A 20,862-nucleotide genomic window follows, 5' to 3' on the forward strand; every position below is an offset into this window, starting at 1 on the left:
ATATACATGCACGTTATGTACATTTAACCTAAATTGTCCCAATTTATTAACTTTCTGCTTATCAATATCGATATGAGCATACATAGATTAACAGTCATATCAATAATTAATTGTTATTTATTGATAAGATCTTTTTATTTATTTTTTATTACATTTAAATTTGTATAGACCGCGTATATCATGGTAAGTTAGAAAATTATTAGTTTTAGTGATTTATAATTTATTTCTCTAATTCTAAAAAACATTAATTGAAGTTACAATTAGTAAAAACTGGATTAACGATTTTGAAGAATCCTATTATAATATAATACACCGGATTTCGTCTATACGACGCCGTCGACGACCGACGTCGCGCACGGTTTCTAGTCAACCTTACGTAATGCAAAACTTTACTTTTCAGATTTTTTCATTTTTATGTGTGCTACTAATTCCTTCACTATGGGCGTTGGAAGTGCTCCCAACTTTAAGAGTGGACCTTCAGCCACCAGAAGAGTATACAAGAATGACAAGGAATGTTTTTACGTCCTGGATTACCATGCCAATAGATCATTTTGACCCACAGAACAAGGACACCTTTCGAATGGTAAGATCCTTTCACTTTGCCTATTAATTCGACTATATGTATGTATGTCCACCTTCAATGGCAGGGATTGTTAGTAATAGGGAATAGTAACCCCATTGTTAACGATTTGCCATGTTAAGTCGTCCTCCACGTGTTCCCCCCTGAAAACCATCTTGTTTAATTCCTGGTGAATTCGTTACGAGGGGCTAACTGACCTAACTTCATGCTCGTTCTATCATCCTTCGGTGTCCGCCACTGTACCCTTAGCACAGGCGGTTGCACAATAATTATGAAATATTTTTTATTTCAGGCAACTTATTAATAACTTGTACAGGCGACTTGTCCGCGTAAATAATGAAAAAATATTTAACACAATATAAGTATAAATAAGTTTCATCGTTTTGGCTTTAAACATGACGATACATCTATATAACCAATCTTTCAATCCTCTTGCAACCCTTTTTCACATTAAAAAGTAACCTATGTCCTTTCTCAGGATCAAGTCTATCTATGTCTGTTTCAAATTTCAATTTAAATCGGTTCAGTAATTTTGGCGTGTAAGCGAGACAGAGAAAGTTACTTTCTCATTTATAATATAAGTAAGGTACTTAATAAAGTAACTCTAAAAAGACAAAGAAAAATAACTTAATATAACAATAACTTTCATTCCCTATTTTATTTTACGACTACCCCCCCCCCCCCCCCAAATTTTACAAACATTTAATGTGATATTTATTGATATTTAAACAACAACCTAAAAATGAGTCTCAAACTTCTAGTTAAAAAATGACGATTTCTTCTGCAATCCCTGCCCTCTTACAATCCTTTTTTCACTTTTTTCACATTCAAAAGTACCTTTGTCCGGGTGTAAACTAACTGTGTACCAAATTTCATTAAAATTTTTGTTTTGTTTTGGAGCGTAAGACTGGCAGAAAGACAAACAGAGTTACTTTCACAGTTATAATATTAGTGGGGTATTTAAAAATCTACCCCAAAAGAACCAATGAAAATAGTTTCATCGTTCTAGTTTCAAAAATTACGAATTTACATAATTATACTTATTTTATTAAGGATATTTTTTTTACAAACATTGAATGTCGTATTTATTTATATTTAATCAACAGCCTCAAAAATAAGTTTAGCTTCTTTTGCATCCCCTATTTTATTTTGCCCCCTTAAGGGTAAATTTTTTACAAACAATGAATGTCATATTAATTATATTCAATCAACAGCCTCACAACTAAGTTTCAAGCCTCTAGCTTAAAAAATGACGATAACAACTTTCTTATTTTATTTTGCCCCCTTAAAGGTAATTTTTTTTACAAACAATGAATGTCATATTAATTATATTCAATCAACAGCCTCAAAATTAAGTTTCAAGCCTCTAACTTCAAAAATGACGAATTTACATAAAAACTTCATCCCCTATTTTATTTTGCCCCCTTAAAGGTAATTTTTTTTACAAACAATGAATGTCATATTAATTATATTCAATCAACAGCCTCCCTATTTTATTTTACCCCTTTAAGGGTATTTTTATTTTATTTTGTTTCCTTCCTTAAAAATGGTATTTTATTTTTTTTACAAACAATGAATGTCATATTAATTATATTCAATCAACAGCCTCAAAACTAAGTTTCAAGCCTCTAACTTCAAAAATGACGAATTTACATAAAAACTTCATCCCCTATTTTATTTTGCCCCCTTAAAGATAAATTTTTTACAAACAATGAATGTCATATTAATTATATTCAATCAACAGCCAAATATATCAAAGTAAGTTTCAAGTAAAAATCTATTCATACGGCCCTAGATTCAGACAAAAAAAATATACGAATTATACATAAAAACTTGCATACCCTATTTTATTATTCTCCCTTCTTTTTAAAGGGTAAAAATAACTCGCCGTCTTTTTTTTACAAACAATGAATGTCATATGTATTTATATTTAATCAACAGTCTCAACAATAAGTTTCAAGCTTCTAGCTTTAAAAATGACGAATTTACATAAAAACTTGCATCCCCTATTTTATTTTACCCCCTTAAGGATAATATTCTACATACATTGAATGTCATTTTTATTTATATTTAATCAACAGCCTCAAAAATAAGTTTCAAGCTTCTAGCTTCAAATATGACGATTCTTCCATACAATATTTCATCCCCCTTTTAACCCCTTACAACCCATACATACCATACATACATTACATCTCCCCTTTCAACCCCTTATAACCCTTTTTCGCATTCAAAAAGTATCCTATGTCCGTTCTCAGCTTTAAAAAATGACAATACATGCATACAACATTTTATCTCGTTAATTAGACCATCTGTATAGTCTCAAATTTCATTCAAATCGGTTCAGTAGTTTTGGCGTAAAAGTTCGAGACTTTTAAGACAGACAGACAGAGTTACTTTCGCATTTTATAATCGTTCTAGCTTATTAAAAACTTTTATCTGCTATTTTATTTTACCCCTTGAATGGTGACAAGATATTTACAAATTTAAGGATTATATAACAATATTGGCCCATATTATAATTGCATATATACGTATAAAATAATAAAATTTTACAGCGTTACATGTATAATGAGGATTTCTTTGGTGGAGCTGGTTATCCAATATTTATATTAGTTGGTGGGGATTATATTTATGTATTTATAAAATAAAATTGGACAATATTAGAAGGTTGACCTTGCATTAATAACCCCTTACAAATTATAAATGTCCTTCCTCGGCGTCTACAAGTTTTGGCGTGCGCGCGTGGAAATATGTTTTTAATGGCTCAAGAAAATAGAGGCTATCAAATATATACAGAGCACAGATACTATGGAGAAACGTTGCCTTGCATTACCATTTTACGTATTTCAGTAAAAATCTATTCACACAGAGCCAGTTCTCTCAAACTGAGTTTCCGAAATTGCCAGACAGTTTTCTTGGTTCCATTTCAGACAAAATGTAACTGGTTAAATGGTTTTCTATATACGAATAAAAATATAGACCCCCCTAAACTATACTATTTTATAAATAAACTTACGTCATTTTAATAAAGATGAAATTTATATATATTATTTTTTTTAGAAATACTTTATTTAAATACTCTAAAAAATAAAATCTTTTTATGGAGTTATTCTCAGCAAGTTCCTCTTTTGTAACTCGTATTGTAGGATGAAAAAATGCATCTTAAAATAACGAATTTGATATGAAAATAACAATATCGTTTCGTCTTGGTAATCCGCCAGAACTCTCAATAATATTTGCTTTATTAAAATGACGTAAGTTTATTTTAGAATCGGCGGGGGTCACACAGCTAACTGTACATTGTCAGTTTTATTAAAATGACGTAAGTTTATTAATATGAAAATATGGAGTTTCTTAAAATAACATATACAAAATTTCAATCGTTCTTACCTGTTATACAAACGGTTGAAGATATCTGCTTCAACATTGAGTTGGAAGATTCCAACCGAAATAACACAGTTACATTGCAAGATAAATAAAAACTTATAAATCAAACTGGTACCAGGGGACTTTATCAACGTGACAGAACCCAAAAAACATTAATTGTTATAATTTTTGTATGTTTGTCAGAACGCGCTAATCTGAACAATGCTTAACCGATTCGGGTACGGTTTTTACCAACGAATTTTGGAAAGCTTTGATGTAAAAACAAAAAAGTTATAATATGTAATGTTGTATATGTAATGTATGTATGTAATTACGAATATCGTTGTAACTTAATACTTTGTAACTAAACTTCGTAATAGTTAATCTATATTGATTTTAGAAATTTCACAGCAGAAAATCTCCGTTTCCTTAACGTAGATCAAGCATTAGCTGATCTTGCACACTTTATTGAAAACTTAAAAAGTCAGTCAAGATTTGCTGAAAGTAAAATAATTTTATATGGCGGTTCTTACGCTGGGAACATGGCGCTATGGTTTAAACAGCGATACCCACATCTAGTTCTAGGCGTAGTAGCGTCCAGTGCACCCATTTTGGCTGAATTAGACTATACGGGTAAGTATTATTGTATGTACGGACAAATTTTAAAATATTTTCTTTTACTATGTACCTATTAAAATGAAACATGTTAATTTGTTTAAAAAACAATTGGATTATAACAAGTGTTGGGATGACCTAGTAAGCTTTACAATGCCTGTGCAGGTACATTTCGCTCTTCCATATACATCGCCATATATATGTTTTTTTAAGATTTATATACATATTACACATATTTTAGGGTATTTAGAGGTGGTTCATGACGCACTATTGACTGAAGGTGGAGAAGAATGTATGTCGATACTTAGACAAGGAATAGCAGATACAGCTGCTGCATTACATACAGAAGATGGTAGGAAAATCATACAAACAACATACAGGTACGGTATATTGAGTAGATAGAAAGTAATACACTATTAATAATAGTAATAAACTACACTCGCGAGCAACCAAATCGACTCAAGCGCTACATTCAAATATTGTTCTAAATAAAAGTATACAAGATTAGAATAAAAATAATATGTCATTTGAAAGCTTGAAACCTAAGCTTTAAAACATCAACACCATAAAATAAATCAAGTACCAACATGTTCATTTGTGCAATTGGGACATATATATATGGACAAATTATTCTCTACGCTACCTACGAGTTGCGCTACCCTGTACCCCTATAAAAACCCCCGCGACTCTTCAATCCTTATCGATAACGTCCGGTGAAGCTGTAAAGGCCAACTGCGGCCAACATGCACAACCATGGATACCACACCTCAAGGAGCCGCTCAAGTTATTGCCTTATTGCAATAAGGATTCAGTCAGCGAGTAGTCGCTTTCCAGCTACACTTGAGTCGGTCTGCTGTATCCAGAGTATACAGACGATATCAAGAGACTGGAGCAGTCACTCGGAGACCAACAACCAGCCGCCACCGTTGTACCTACTTCTGAACGAGACGACCGTTTCATTTTCTCAACCTCCCTGCGAAATCGGCATGTTTGAATGCCGAATGGAATGCTTGAATGTGGAGGTAGCGCTCAAGTCGATTTGCTCGCGAGCGTATAATACATATCTCCAATATTATTTAATAAATAAATAAAATATACCTTCAAGACAGTCTTAGAAAATAGATGAGAGGGCCAAATTCTTACCCATATTTGAATATAACATGACAGAAAGCCAGTCTATTGCCGTTTCTCTAGTGTCGGTTTATTTATCGGTGTTTCAATTACCGGAGACACACAAAAGCAAATTAAGTTCGAGGGACGAAGGATATGGGTGACCTTCGTATTCCGATTTGAACAATAAGATATGACAGTGTAATTTTGAGTTACGAATTTATCACATCTTAATGATAATGCATCAAGGGGACCACAAGTATCCCAGGACGACGTAATGTCTATTGAGCTATTCATGTATGTAGGTTAATTCTAGAAAAATCTAAATAGGAGTATGTGAAAAGTTACGTTCGCTACAATATGTCAAATGTGCTTTAACTGTTTGGCGTTGAGTTAAGTAGGTACTTTCAACTATATTTAGCGTATTTATGTATTTATTCTGTGTAATTTATATATTTCATATATATATATATATATATATATATATGTATGTATGTATATATATATGTATATATAAATATCCCCTTGGGCACTTTGTGGCTCAGACGTGCCGTATAGGTAGTTTTTTGTTGATCCTTTTTCACTTGTTGATCCGGAGGCCTTTTGTTGATCTAATGCCAGATGACCATATATAAATGTTGATCCGTTTTGAGCCACAACTGTCACGACGAGTAATAATAATAATTAAGCGATTTATACACGATTTTATACAAATCCACCTTTTTGGCATACGAGCAGTTCTTGATCCAATTCAAACGGGCCAATCAGGGTGCAGCATTTGCCAAGGGCTTCCTCATTGGCACGTTTGGGCTACTACATTATGGCTACAGTAACTTAATAATGTCTAGCTAGTATTTCAAAAATAATAGTCTACCTAATCTAAATATTTATAGAAATCAGTCTGGAGTAACGTGACTCCAGATCAAACCTCAATACTTGTTATTTTTTGGACGGGAATTTTTCCTTTTGTAACAACGTTACTGAGCGAATGAAGAGAAGACGTAACGGCGGATCCAGGGGGGAGCGTCATGGAGGTCTTGGGAGTCATGGGGGCGTCATGACTCTCCCCCCCTTAGCCCAGGACTTAGGTAGACCACTAATTGAACTAAAAAATAATGAAACAGCTAAATTTTTTGCACGATCGGAGTGTTGGTGCAGTAGTATTAATTATAATTAAACATTGTTACTTAAAACATAACAGTTAAAGTACTATAACACTAAAAGCAAAATAGGTATTTTCAAAATACTTTTTCAAAATAAATTACCCTTTGAGTTTTTGTTCAAACCTCAGATATTATATTTATTTTAGGTATATCAATCAATACATAGTATAGCATAGTACAGTCTGTCTGTCTGTCTGTTTGTTGCGGCTAATCTCTGAAATAGCTGGACCGATTTTGACGGGACTTTTTTTGGCAAGTAGCTGATGTAATAAGGAGTAACTTACGCTACTGTTATTTTAGAAAAATAAAATAAAATTTCACGCGGACGAAGTCGCTGGGGCCAGCTAGTCTATAGATATACCGAGATTTAATGTTTAAGTTGCTATTATGTTATTGACAAAATTTTACTGTAATGTTACTATTACGTTATCCTACACAATTTGTATTATTTTGGATGAATAAATAAATAAATAAATAAATAATAATCTATACATCTATACATTTAATAAAAATTGGAGTGTCTGTTTGTAATATTGAAAAAACCGTTTTTTACTACATGCATATGAATATATATAAGGTACATATACCAAAATAACTATTTTTATAATTTTAGTCTGTCTGTCTGTCTGTCTGTTTGTTCCGGCTAATCTCTGAAATGGCTGGACCGATTTTGACGGTACTTTTTTTGGCAGGTAGCTGATTTATAAGGAGTAACTTAGGTTACTTTTATTTTAGAAAAATAAAGTTAAATTCCACGCGGACGAAGTCGCGGGAACACCTTGTTTTTAATAAAAACATCTTTTTTGTGGTACTTGAGAATGTTGAAGCCTGTTGTTTGTAATATTGAAATAACCATTTTTTACTACTTGCATATGAATATAAATACGGTACATACACCAAAATAACATATTTTACAATTTTTGTCTGTCGGTCTGTTTGTTCCGGCTAATCTCTGAAATGGCTGGACCGATTTTAATATATATATATATATATATATATATATATATATTTATATACACTTGCACACTTAGTTGATCCAGCCACGATCCGTAGATATTGCTGATCCACTGTCTCTCTCTTTCTATCACTATCTTTGTATTCTAATATGCGATGTTGCCGTTCCGGCCGAGACCATGCGTTGTTGCCAAATGTATTCGTCGATAGTAGTAGATACTTATACTCGATATATATTTTTTCAACAATTTCCTGCAATAGTGAATCCGTATCGGCATTTTTTTTAAATGCACAAAGATTTTTTGGCTCTGAATATATTTAAAAATCATTTACTTGTGTGTTGATGAATTTATATACTAGTACATGAAGTACCTAATACTTGTTTTGATTTGAATAGGTAGCGATATTATGAATTTATTATACGTAATCTAAAGATTTTGACGAAATAAAAGTAATTAGTTATCTGTTAACCTTGACTTCATGCTGGCACCAGTATTATCAGATGATGAACATACTCTTCGAAAACTTACAGCAGAAATATCGTGTTTGGACTCATTAGATAGGTCTCGATGAATAGAGTTTAAAAAACTTAAAATAAATGGTACATTAGAAATAATGTATAAAAACCCCTTACGTAAAATTCAACCACTTTAAACTTAATAATAATAATAATTAGGAAAAGAGAAAAGCTATACATGCACTGAAAGTAATTGATGCCTTCCACACAATATTTTCAGTATTAAACAACTCTGTTTGTTCAGTAAAAGTGTAAATACACTGGTAACCTTTAATCATATTTTATATGCAAACATTACATATACAAACACTAAAGTTTTATTTCAGAATAGCCAGTAGTTTTCAAGAAATAAGTCTTTGAAATTGTACGTGTAACTTATATATATACCTACTAGTTTTTTCACCATAACAAACAACACCAATATGGCCTAGTTAGTAGTTTACCTGTGTACCAATTAATAATAATAGTAATCTCAGGACAATTCATACAGCTTCATCTAGACCCAAGTTAAGCTAGCTGAAGATTATGTTATGGGTACTGATATAAATACAAAGATTTTTTCGTAAATACATATATATTATCTATACATAGAAAACACCCAGACCGTTAGAAACAATTTAATAATAAGTTAATAGTTTAATAAGTACGTACGTAATATTATCACATGGTAACAGCACGTATTATGGCAAAAATAAACATCGGCTGATTTGAAAAGATTTATTATAGTAATAATAGTAATCTCAGGACAATTCACACAGCTTCATCTAGACCAAAGTTAAGCTAGCTGAAGATTATGTTATGGGTACTGATATAAATACAAAGATTTTTTTTCGTAAATACATATATATTATCTATACATAGAAAACACCCAGACCGTTACAAACAATCATACTCATGAATACAAATGTTTGCAGCGTGCGAGGAATCGAACCCTCGACCACCAAGCAGGAATCAAAGCAGTGTGCTAGCTAAATCGCTAGACTACCGACAACTAGCTGTACACCCGACTTCGTCCGCGTGGAATTTAACTTCTTATATTTTAGAAAAATAAAGTTAAATTCAACACGGACGAAATCCCGTGTACAGCTAGTCATCAATAAAAAAACACGTAGGTATCTCTAATATATTATACACTAGCTGTTCCCGCGACTTCGTCCACGTGGTTTTTAACTTTATTTTTCTAAAATAAAAGTAGCCTAAGTTACTCCTTATTACATCAGCTACCTGCCAAAAAAAGTCCCGTCAAAATCGGTCCAGCCATTTCAGAGATTAGCCGGAACAAACAGACAGACAGACAAAAATTGTAAAATATGTTATTTTGGTGTATGTACCGTATTTATATTCATATGCAAGTAGTAAAAAACGGTTATTTCAATATTACAAACAACAGGCTTCAACATTCTCAAGTACCACAAAAAAGATGTTTTTTTATCAAATAAACAGTTTTTATTAAAAACAAGCTGTCCCCGCGACTTCGACCGCGTGGAATTAACTTTATTTTTCTAAAATAAAAGTAGCCTAAGTTACTCCTTATAAATCAGCTACCTGCCAAAAAAAGTACCGTCAAAATCGGTCCAGCCATTTCAGAGATTAGCCGGAACAAACAGACCGACAGACAGACAGACAAAAATTATAAAAATTGTTATTTTGGTATATGTACCTTATATATATTCATATGCATGTAGTAAAAAACGGTTTTTTCTATATTACAAACAGACACTCCAATTTTTATTAAATGTATAGATGTATAGATTATTATTTATTTATTTATTTATTCATCCAAAATAATACAAATTGTGTAGGATAACGTAATAGTAACATTACAGTAAAATTTTGTCAACAACATAATAGCAACTTAAACATTAAATCTCGGTATATCTATAGACTAACTGGCCCCAGCGACTTCGTCCGCGTGAAATTTTATTTTATTTTTCTAAAATAACAGTAGCGTAAGTTACTCCTTATTACATCAGCTACTTGCCAAAAAAAGTCCCGTCAAAATCGGTCCAGCTATTTCAGAGATTAGCCGGAACAAACAGACAGACAGACAGACAAAACTTGTAAAATATGTTATTTTGGTGTATGTACCGTATTTATATTCATATGCAAGTAGTAAAAAACGGTTATTTCAATATTACAGACAGACACTCCAATTTTATTTACATGTATAGATGTATAGATTAAAAAAAAAGTAACAGTCATAAGGCTAGTCGTATGCCTAATATATATAATAATGTAATAAATTCATTTAAACAGAAATTGCGGGAACATTATTTAAATTTGTAACTTTTTTACTGTCCTTCTCCTTTTTTCACATCTTTCTGTTATATCCATATAGTTCTCTCTATATTTTCTGATTCTCTTACTTTCAATTTGAGACTGTACTTATAATTTGATTATCGGATCATTATGTATTTACTTATGTATAATATTTATACATTTATGGGTTATACTTAGATATATATTTATGTATGTATATTGTTATTTTTTTATAGAAATGTATATTTTGCTTATCTTTATAAATCTTTTTTTGACATTTCTTATTTATATTAGTGCACCGCCAATAATCTTTCGCTGCACCACTCATGGTTGCCTGGTAAATAACGCGGCAAAATATTAAGTCCGCCACATGTACAAATTTTTTTGTGCATTAAAGTTAAAGAAATAAAAAAATACAATACTGTTTAATGAAAATGCGTGTTGTCTAGTGCTTTGAGATGTATCAAAATAAGGTCAACAAAAAAGTCCGTGATGGTATATGTCTATCTCTTAAGGATAACCAACAATAACCATTTTTTATCTTTTACATTTTACGGGATTTTTTTATCGTATGTTTCCCTTAAAATCATGTAAACTATGTTATTATGTCATAATCTAAAGAAATAATAATATTTTATAGTGACATATCCACTATAAAATACCAAAAAGTAGCAATGTAATTCGTTACGCGCGAATCAGGTGTTATAAGGTCAAAGGTCGGTGCACCCCGCGTATTTGATAAATAGTGCTTCTCTGGATGTCTTTAAGAGAAAATGGCAGTATGTACGTGTATATGTACAAGTCCTTAAGTGTTAAGTTTTTCAAATGTACAATAAAGAATAAATATTTTTAAGTACAGTACTTACGTACATTAATATAATACCTACTTTTTACTTGTATCTATTGTTATCAAAATTAAATTATAAGTTCTTAACTTGACCACGACTATGTGACCCTCTCTTGGCGCCAAAACGAGTGAAAAAATGAACAGCATACGACGACGACGCAGTACCTATAGAGTGGAGCAACTGCTTATTCAGTTTTATTCAACTATTTAGTCCCTCCACCGTTACAATGAATGGAGGCGGATATTACAATGTACGTAGCATTGCGAATATAAAATATCTAGATTAGGTATAATAAATTCATAATTCATAGGCCGTTACGGTATCAGAGCCAAAAAGTCTTCTTTCTTTATTTATGTACTGTTAGATGCGACAGCGACTTTGTTTTTATATTACTATGTAATGATTGATATACCTAAAATAAATAAAATATCTGAGGTTTGGACAAAAATTCAAAAGGTACTTAATTTTTAAAAAGTATTTTGAAAATACCTATTTTGCATTTAGTATTTGAAATACAAAACACAAAACTATTTTTGTTTTTAGAGTGACATTTCTATGAATTCACTGTCGATAGCGAGCGGTGCGTTGGAAAAAGATAACCGTTTATAAAAATATAATAAATAACCCTGGACAATTAACACAGACTGATACTGAACTGATATAAATAGATATTTTTATTTTGTAAATACATATATAATATACATATAAAACACCCAGACCGATGAAAACAATCGATGACCGATGAGTACAAATGTTTGCATCGTGCGAGAAATCGAACCCGCGACCATCGGATGTAAAGCGGTGTGACCACCGAGGCAGTCGAAATATATAAATAATCTTATGAATTTAATTTATTCTAATTTGTTTATGTGCGCGGGGTGCGGTGTACGGTGCTCCCCCTGCCTCCACCGTTGCTGGAGCTTGCATGTATGGAGCATTGCGAATATAAAATATGTAGATTAGTAAATTCATAATTGATAGACCGTTACGGTATCTATATATATTCGGATTAAAATAAGTATCGCAGTAAGGACCAGTATATAAAGTGATCAACACAATTAACTGATTTTTGAAATATATATACAGAGCCAAAAAGTCTTTGTGTATTCAAAAAATATCTAATTTGTTTGTGTGCGCGGGGTGCGGTGTACGGTGCAGGGGGGACCCTGCCTCCACCGTTGCTGGAGCTTGCATGTATGGAGCATTGCGAATATAAAATATCTACATTAGTAAATTAATAAAGTCATAATTGATAGACCGTTACGGTATCTATATATATTCGGATGAAAGTAAGTATCGCAGTAAGGACGAGTATATAAAGTGATCAACATAATTAATTGATTTTTGGAATATATTCAGAGCCAAAAAGTCTTTGTGTATACCAAAAATTTAGCCGTTCGGAGCCATTCAGTCACGAATTATTAGTAAAAAAAGTGTCGAGTATATCGTACTATCAACGAATATATATGGCCACATCGCAAAATAGAATGCGACGTTGCCATACCGCCTGAGATATACGCGATAGGAGTCAAGTTATTCAGTGCAAAAGGTGGAATCGGCAAGTGTTTAGGTTGTGGCGTGATCAACAAAGTGCCCAAAGAGGTGTTTATATATATATATATATATATATATGTATATTTAAAGTATATATTATATTTATATAACTAATATAAATATAATATATACTAATAAATTATATATGTACATAGATTTTGTTTACCTAATTATTTATTACAATATTAATATCACAAATTTTCGCCATTACTGCCCTACAACGCTTTCTAGTTCTACCCAAAGGTTAGCTGGTAGAGAATGCCATATGGCATTAAGCTCGCCTCTTGTACACTCTTTTAAAGTGCAATAAAGAATTAAAAAAACTAAAAAATATCGACAGTTGACGATATCTCTGACTACTCCATCTTGTATTATAGTGGTGAGAACAAAAGTTTGTATTTTTATTCATTTAATATAATAGATTCTGCAATGAAACAGAGTTTGACTTCAATAATCCTTTTGACGTGGGATATTTCGCTGCTCTTATAACTTGGACCTTTTCCGGTCAAGTACAGTCGGCACAACCTGGTCGCCTCAGTAATCTGTGCGATCATTTCACCGCTAACTCGAATAACACCGGTAAGTGTAATTTACAGGATAAGTTTAAAATTGACAGCGCAACTACGATTTCCTGATCAAATGCAAATAACAACAAATTAACTTAAAAATCTATATACCATTTAGAGTAGATTATTAAAACTTAATTAATTCAAGAATTAAACGATTAATCGTAAAAATTGTATGTAGAAATCAATTTTAGCCTTCTGAATCATAATACATATTTCTAGTGAACATTAGAATGTGTGTCAACTAAAAAATTTTCCAAGCAATTTGACAGCTTACCTGCTTGCAGAAATTTTAAATGTGGGTAATCAACCATTTGAAATGAAACGAAGTCTTGATCGTTTTAAAATGTTTCATTCAAATGCATGTATATCAGCGACGAAAAATATTCACTGACCGGAAAATTTAGGCTGATATGTTGTTAAATCTAATAGTGCGTGAGCCCTTGGGGTATCGTCAGGTTCTGTAAGTCTAGAGAAATTATTTTAGTAATGAAATATATTGCATATGGCATGCTAAATACTACTCCAGGAAGAAAAACATGCCAAGCAATTTCGATGAGCACAAGTACCTACCAGGCCAATTAATTGACTGAGAGCTGGTGTACCCGTTTCGATCACGGTCTTTCTGTAAGGTTAATAGATGCTAAAAGGGTACACTTTCAGAACGGAAGATGTTTTACAATTTTAATTCGGAATCCGAATGTACGAGAATAACTCAGGAATAATATAGCGGGATGAATTTATGTTTTTGACGGTATATTGCACATATGCACTTATGACAAAAATTAGAAGCGACTTGTGCAATGCCATTGCATTGCATAGGTCGCTTTTATTTTATAATCATTGTTATTGTTTGTCATGAATTCTTCCTACTATAACTCTTACATATTTATTCTTTCAGCAACAACTCCAATGGAACACCTTGCCAATTTTTTAGTGAGTGAAGGATGTTACAACTTAACTTATAATACTTTGTTAGGATTATATTCGCTAAATAATAATAGTAAGTGTTTTTAAATCTTAATATTCTTTTGTAAGTTTTTGTCATCTAACTCCTACTAAACCGGACCGATTTACATGAAATGAACGTATATTTGAACGGGTTCCTAGATGAATTGAAAACACAATTGGAGTTAGCGCTGCTGCTACCTGTATAATAGTTTTTTCCGGCAGGACCACTGAAGTTTTCGCTAGTAATTATATTACATAGGTTCGTTGGTTGTTTAGACTTAATCGCTCTTATAGGGCTGAATAAATTGAATGCAAATGGGTAAATATAATTATGACGACCATGGTGGTATAGCAGTTTAGCTAAACTGTCCCGAAGATCACAGTAAACGGTTTCGAAGATCACAGTATTGCCATAAATATATGAACCACTTCGACTAATACAAACAGGTATTAGTCTAGGTGGATTATACTACCCACACCAAACGTTTCTATGAACATGAGTATACATTGCCCTAGTAATTAAAAAAGAACAAAAATAATTATTAGCCGCACAGTTTCAGCTGTGCAGTTATCAGTTTATATACACTCAACATTTGGTATTATTTTTATTAACAAACTAAATTCGTATTTGCACAATTGTATCTAGTAGTGTACTAATATTTATCTAAGTAAAACTAGATGACGCTGTGTCATATGACAAAATTATGGGCTGCATATATATATTTATACAGTACTAGCTGTTCCCGCGACTTTGTCCGTGTGGAATTTAACTTTATTTTTTATAAAATAATAGAATTTTATAAAATAAAACCAGCCTAAGTTGCTCCATATTACACCTGCCAAAAAAAGTCCTGTCAAAATCGGTCCAGCCATTTCAGAGATTAGCCGGTACAAAAAGACACAAAAATTATAAAAAATGTCATTTTGGTATATGTACCATATATATATTCATATGCATGTAGTAAAAAACGGTTATTTCAATATTATAAACAGACACTCCAATTTTATTTATATGTATGGATTACGATACTGGAGCTGAGCCGTAATTCCTTGTAGCATGATTACCTATTAGAAATCAATGTGCTTACATATATTACCTATAGCTTCCCTTTTTTTAGATCGAGCTTGGTACTACCAAATGTGTACAGAATACGCATATTTCCAAACTGCTCCAAGATCTGGCACTATATTCGATCCTCTAATTTGGCTTAATGTGGCATTCTATACCGAAATATGCAAGAGAAATTTTGATATAAGGTTAGTACGTACAGGTTATTAACTCATAGATCTTGGTTTTTTCATACTATATTCACAGAGAAAAGGCAATATAGAGCAGTGTCGTTCAATTTCATACACAAGTCTTAGAGGCTATCAACGTTGTTTCGATAGAAACATGCTTGTTTACTGTGCCAAAACATAACTACGCAATACGACTCTTCCTATAAGAGGATATTGACTTGCTACTACCACGCTACTTGGGTACATTGTATGGTTTTATTTTCCTTCTTATGCACATTGCCTTCTTACTCTAGCTTTTGCGGCGTCCTGAGAATAAAAAGGATTTGTACGTATATAGTGCATTTTTTAATTACAGACATTTCCTTGTATGACAGTGTAGCTTAATATTCTGTGGGACTTTTGTACGTGTACATATTTCAGACCTTTGGCATAACAGGTTATGTTTTGAGAATTGATATTTCATTAGTTGTTAAGACATCATAAGAATTTGACATACATTTTCTTATGATGTCGTAACATACAACGAAAACTTCTAATTATCTGCAAAAATATGGATGTCAAGTATCAACTAACAAATGAAATATAAAAGGCCCCTTATTATTATCTAATATTTGGGGAGATTATGTTAGTGATGTACCTAGAACTTACTACTATTTCAAATATCAAGTATACTAATGTAAAAAATATAAATAAATATTTTTTATTAAAGATACGACGAGAGGTTTGTTGCTGATGCTATCGATCGTGTCAATCTAATGTTTGGAGGATTAAAACCTAATGTTAATAATACTATCAATATACATGGAACTATAGATCCTTGGCATGTGCTCGGGGTTTACGACAGAGATTTAAAACATACTTCACCTACATACACAATATCAAGGTAATGACAAGATTAATTACAACACAATACCTAATTAAGTTAATCTTCTAATATATAAAGTTCTCGTGCCAAAGACAGACACACACTTTCATTTATAAAATTATGATTAAACAATACCCTGACTTGCGAATGGCTAAACCTTTTAATATAAAAATGTGATGACTATTCAAAAGTGCTTCAATGTAAGTTTATTTGAATAAATGATTTTCTATTTTTATTTCAATAAAATCGTAGCAAAATTTGTATAGTTTTTTCATAATTTCTTCGCATATGTAATTTTATTAAAATAAAATTTTATAATTAGGAACTAATAACTGAAAATTAGCTATCTACCTCGCTTTAACACAGATATTACTTTATTTGTTTTTTAATTCACTGGTTGAAATAGAAATAGAAATAATCTTTATTCAAATAAACTAAATCCAAGCACTTTTGAATAGTCATATTTTGATTCTACCACTCATTCGGAATGCAGATTCATCATAAGAAGAATGAGCAAGAAACTTGTGTGTGTTGCTCTTTTTAATAGATGTTTTTTTATATATAAATAATTATAGTAAAACAAGAGGCATACGATAATCAACATAGAAATCGCTACGCACTCATTATTAGTGTAATCAGATAATATTTAAAGTTTTTCTATAAAAACATTATTATCACTGTTTTATTTGACATTTAAATCTTTTTTCTGGCAGATTTATAACAGACTCTGGTATTTTATTGTAAAACCTTACGCAATTGCCATAAAACGAATTACTAACTTTAGCCAAACGACATTTAAGTAAAATTTGTTGTAATATGTAACCACAATTTATTTATTACAGAGCATCACATTGCTTCGATATGCAAGGTTGGTTAACTACCGACACAATCGAAATGACGCAAACAAAGAATACAGCACGGAGAATAGTGGCGAGGTGGCTTTCGGCGGATTAATATCAAAACATCAATGTACATAAAATTTCTCATGACAATCTCCCATTTCAATTTATTTTCAATCCAATTACATAGTTGATAATAAAATGGTTTCTTTACTGACGTTCTTTTTGCTGTAAAAACATATACTATGTCACTATCGGATGTCACGTAAATGTCTAAAGGTAACTACCGTTCCATCGCTTATTGGGATATAAAATGTACACTCTCCAGTGTAACTCAAATCAAAGTAAATAATATAATGATGTGTTAATGAACCTGAACATGTTACCTAAGGCCTTCGCAGACGATGGGGAATTCAAATCGCAATTTTGTAACTCTCTAATTATAAAATTATGAATATGTAACTATAACACTTTGATATTAACATTTCATCTGTGTGATAATCATGTAAGCAGTAGCAATTCATACAAACCAACTAACGAATAGAATTATAGATTACTTCATGCCATGCAATGTAGTCTAAATATTTGTCTAAAACAAAGTTATACAGAAGAGAAAACAACACATGTCCTTAGGGACTAATAGGGACCTATGCATTTGAGTAGTAATTAATAGACTAGATACCATGACTGTCACGTTGATGCCTCGACTCCGCCGTTCACATTACGTGTTTCCCACGAACGACGCAAAAAGTTATTAATTAAGGGGGTCTTCCTATGTGATGGGTTGAAAAAATCGATTTTTTTTTTTTTTTTTTTTCATAAATTGCTCCCTTAACATGTCTAGAATACGGTAGTAAAGCGATTTTAGAAAATTCGAAGTCGTTTTAAAGATACAGCAGGTAAAAGAAAGAGCGGTTCGGAGCGGTGAGTTGGCAGTTAGAGACCGGGCCTATTGTGTACCGTCGGCTTTATACCTGGCCTCCCTTTTATTAATATATTTGTTTATACAAGTTTAGACACGTTTCTACAGACTTAAACAGAAATTTCTATTGTTATAATATTTTACCGAAGTTATCCAAGAAATTACAAAATTCTACGGATTAGCAATTCGACGCCATCCAGATTCGCTTGAAGATATGAGAAAGGAAGTTTGGGCAACGTACTATCACAAATGTTCTTCTGATGAAAACCCTCAGCATCAATTTTGTCCAGAAGGCGAAGACAGTTGGTGTAAATGGCGTAAGGCTGAAGCTAATAATGAACTGGACCAATTTCATCACGATAAACCACCTCTAATTCCGCAAGTCCAAGAAGCTATCAAACCGGTTTTCGAAGATTTATCGAAAGACGAATTATTAATTCGTTGTTTAGGAGCAGAGACACAAAACAATAACGAATCTTTGAATTCTTTGATTTGGACTTTCGCTCCTAAACATCTTCATTCTGGTCCCAAAGTTGTTGAAATTGCTAGCTACTTAGCAGTTATTATCTTTAATGAAGGTTTTCAAGGTATTTTAAAAGTTATGTCGATTATGGGATGCCCTGTTGGTCGTGAAGCCCAAGCGTATGTTGAGAAACGGGATGAAAAGCGAATCTTACGCTCTGAGCGGCGCGTAAGTGATGTCGTTAAACAAGCCAGGATTGACTCAAGAGCTGAACAATCTGCTTTAAAAGAGTTTCACGAGGAAGAGGAAGGAATACTCTATGGACCAGGCATCGCCGATTGAGAGTAAGTTGATATTTTAATAGTTTTTAACGGACTTGAAACTTTAAACGCGTTTTTCTCAAAACTGTGTTTTTCAAACTTTCCTCCATTGTATCTCAGAAACGGCTGGACCGAATTACTTGAAATTTACAGGGCACACTCAATATATGTAAACGCATGGAATGAACTATTATCAATCGAAAATTTTCAAAACTTCGATTTTTTTATAGCAAAAAACAAAAAAAAAACGCCTAATTTGCAACTTTTATTTCAAATGTCTATCAAAAATCCAATTTTTTTTATATTCATTTGATTATAGGTCATTCCGTGCTTTTAAGCCTACAAATTAAAACGCCGTTTTTTTTTTTTTTTAAGGTAAGCCGATCAGCCGGAATCGTGGAGGAAGTGGGAGCTCTTTTTTTCGAGGCGGGGGTGTTCAGAGCGCTGTAACTCTAGTTTGACTGAATATTTTTAGCTGAAATTTTATATTTATACTGTCCAAATATGTGTTAATAAATGATAAAAAACTTGAAGCTCTAAATATTTACTGGTCGTAGAAAAAAATCCTAAAATATCCCTAAAAAACAGGCCGTCACATAGGAAGACCCCCTTAAGTTATGTATATACTAAATTTGTTAACAAAATATATAAACTTGTTTATTGTCTAGGTGTGACTAGAAGTTTAATTCAGCAGTATGTTAGGTGATGTAAATAAAATCATCTTTAAAAATTAATGTTGTATTTACCTGCTACGGTTATTTAGCGGGTTAGGACTCCGCCTTAACTCCAATTGTCTAGGTTGGATTCGCGCACTATGTAATGTATAGTAGGTATAAAAATGTACGAGTATGATTGGTGGCGTGTTTTATATGTATATTATGTAATAAAGGCCCTTATCGTTACATAAAGTTATTACTAATAAGCGTCAATACCGTAAGGTACTTATTTGAGCATCCTTCTATTTAACCTTTGCGCATCATAGCCTAAGATTACTATCTCTAGTTACACCAAAAAAGCGAATTCCAACTCGCCGACACAGAAAAAATTCCGACTGACTTTAATGGAACACTTATAACAAAATAACCCACGACGTTGGATTCAATATGGAGAAAATTAATGCCTCTTGACAATCATCTCCATAATTACAGCAGGATTAGTTACTATCATAATGACAATTTTAAAATATGAGGAAACTACTTGTGCCGCGGTTTCAATCGCATGAAATTTATACTGTTATCCTGATGTATAAGCTACATTACTGTAAATGTTTTATCAAAATCCGTTCAGTAGTTTTTGCGCGAAAGAGTAACAAACACTCATCCATACTGTGTAATTTTCGCGTTTATAATATTAGTCAGATAGTATCAAGCAGTAATGCACATAAGTGGAAAGATTACTACAATCAATGTAGTACCTACTTAGTAGTAATTCGTTGACCTAATTATAACCTCCTTTTGACTAACATAGTCTAAGGTTTGTTTCTAAGTTGTTCTTTTTTCCAACCTAATGTTTTACATTAGGTTGGAAAAAAGTTCTAAGGATTTTCCGAAACTTCAAGAAAAATAAGAACTAACGTGATTAAGGGTAGGTAAACTGTGGCTTAGCATATTGTGAGTATAGTAATACCGACAGGTAGCTTAGTAATAAGCATGTTCAAATATTGCTTAGAATTTTTATACTTCTTACTTTCGTAACAGAAATATGTATAGTAGTATAAATAAAACACATCTA

The 20,862-nt window shown here is 32.2% G+C and overlaps 1 pseudogene; it reads left to right on the forward strand.

The window, feature by feature from the left end:
* The first annotated feature begins 216 nt into the window (after positions 1–216).
* Positions 217–17,816, forward strand: LOC131841775 (putative serine protease K12H4.7; annotated as a pseudogene).
* The last annotated feature ends 3,046 nt before the right edge of the window (positions 17,817–20,862 follow it).

The sequence above is a fragment of the Achroia grisella genome, unplaced genomic scaffold, assembly GCF_030625045.1.
Source record: "Achroia grisella isolate CSIRO2021 unplaced genomic scaffold, CSIRO_AGI_Agris_v1 utg1920, whole genome shotgun sequence".
Lineage (NCBI taxonomy): Eukaryota > Metazoa > Arthropoda > Insecta > Lepidoptera > Pyralidae > Achroia > Achroia grisella.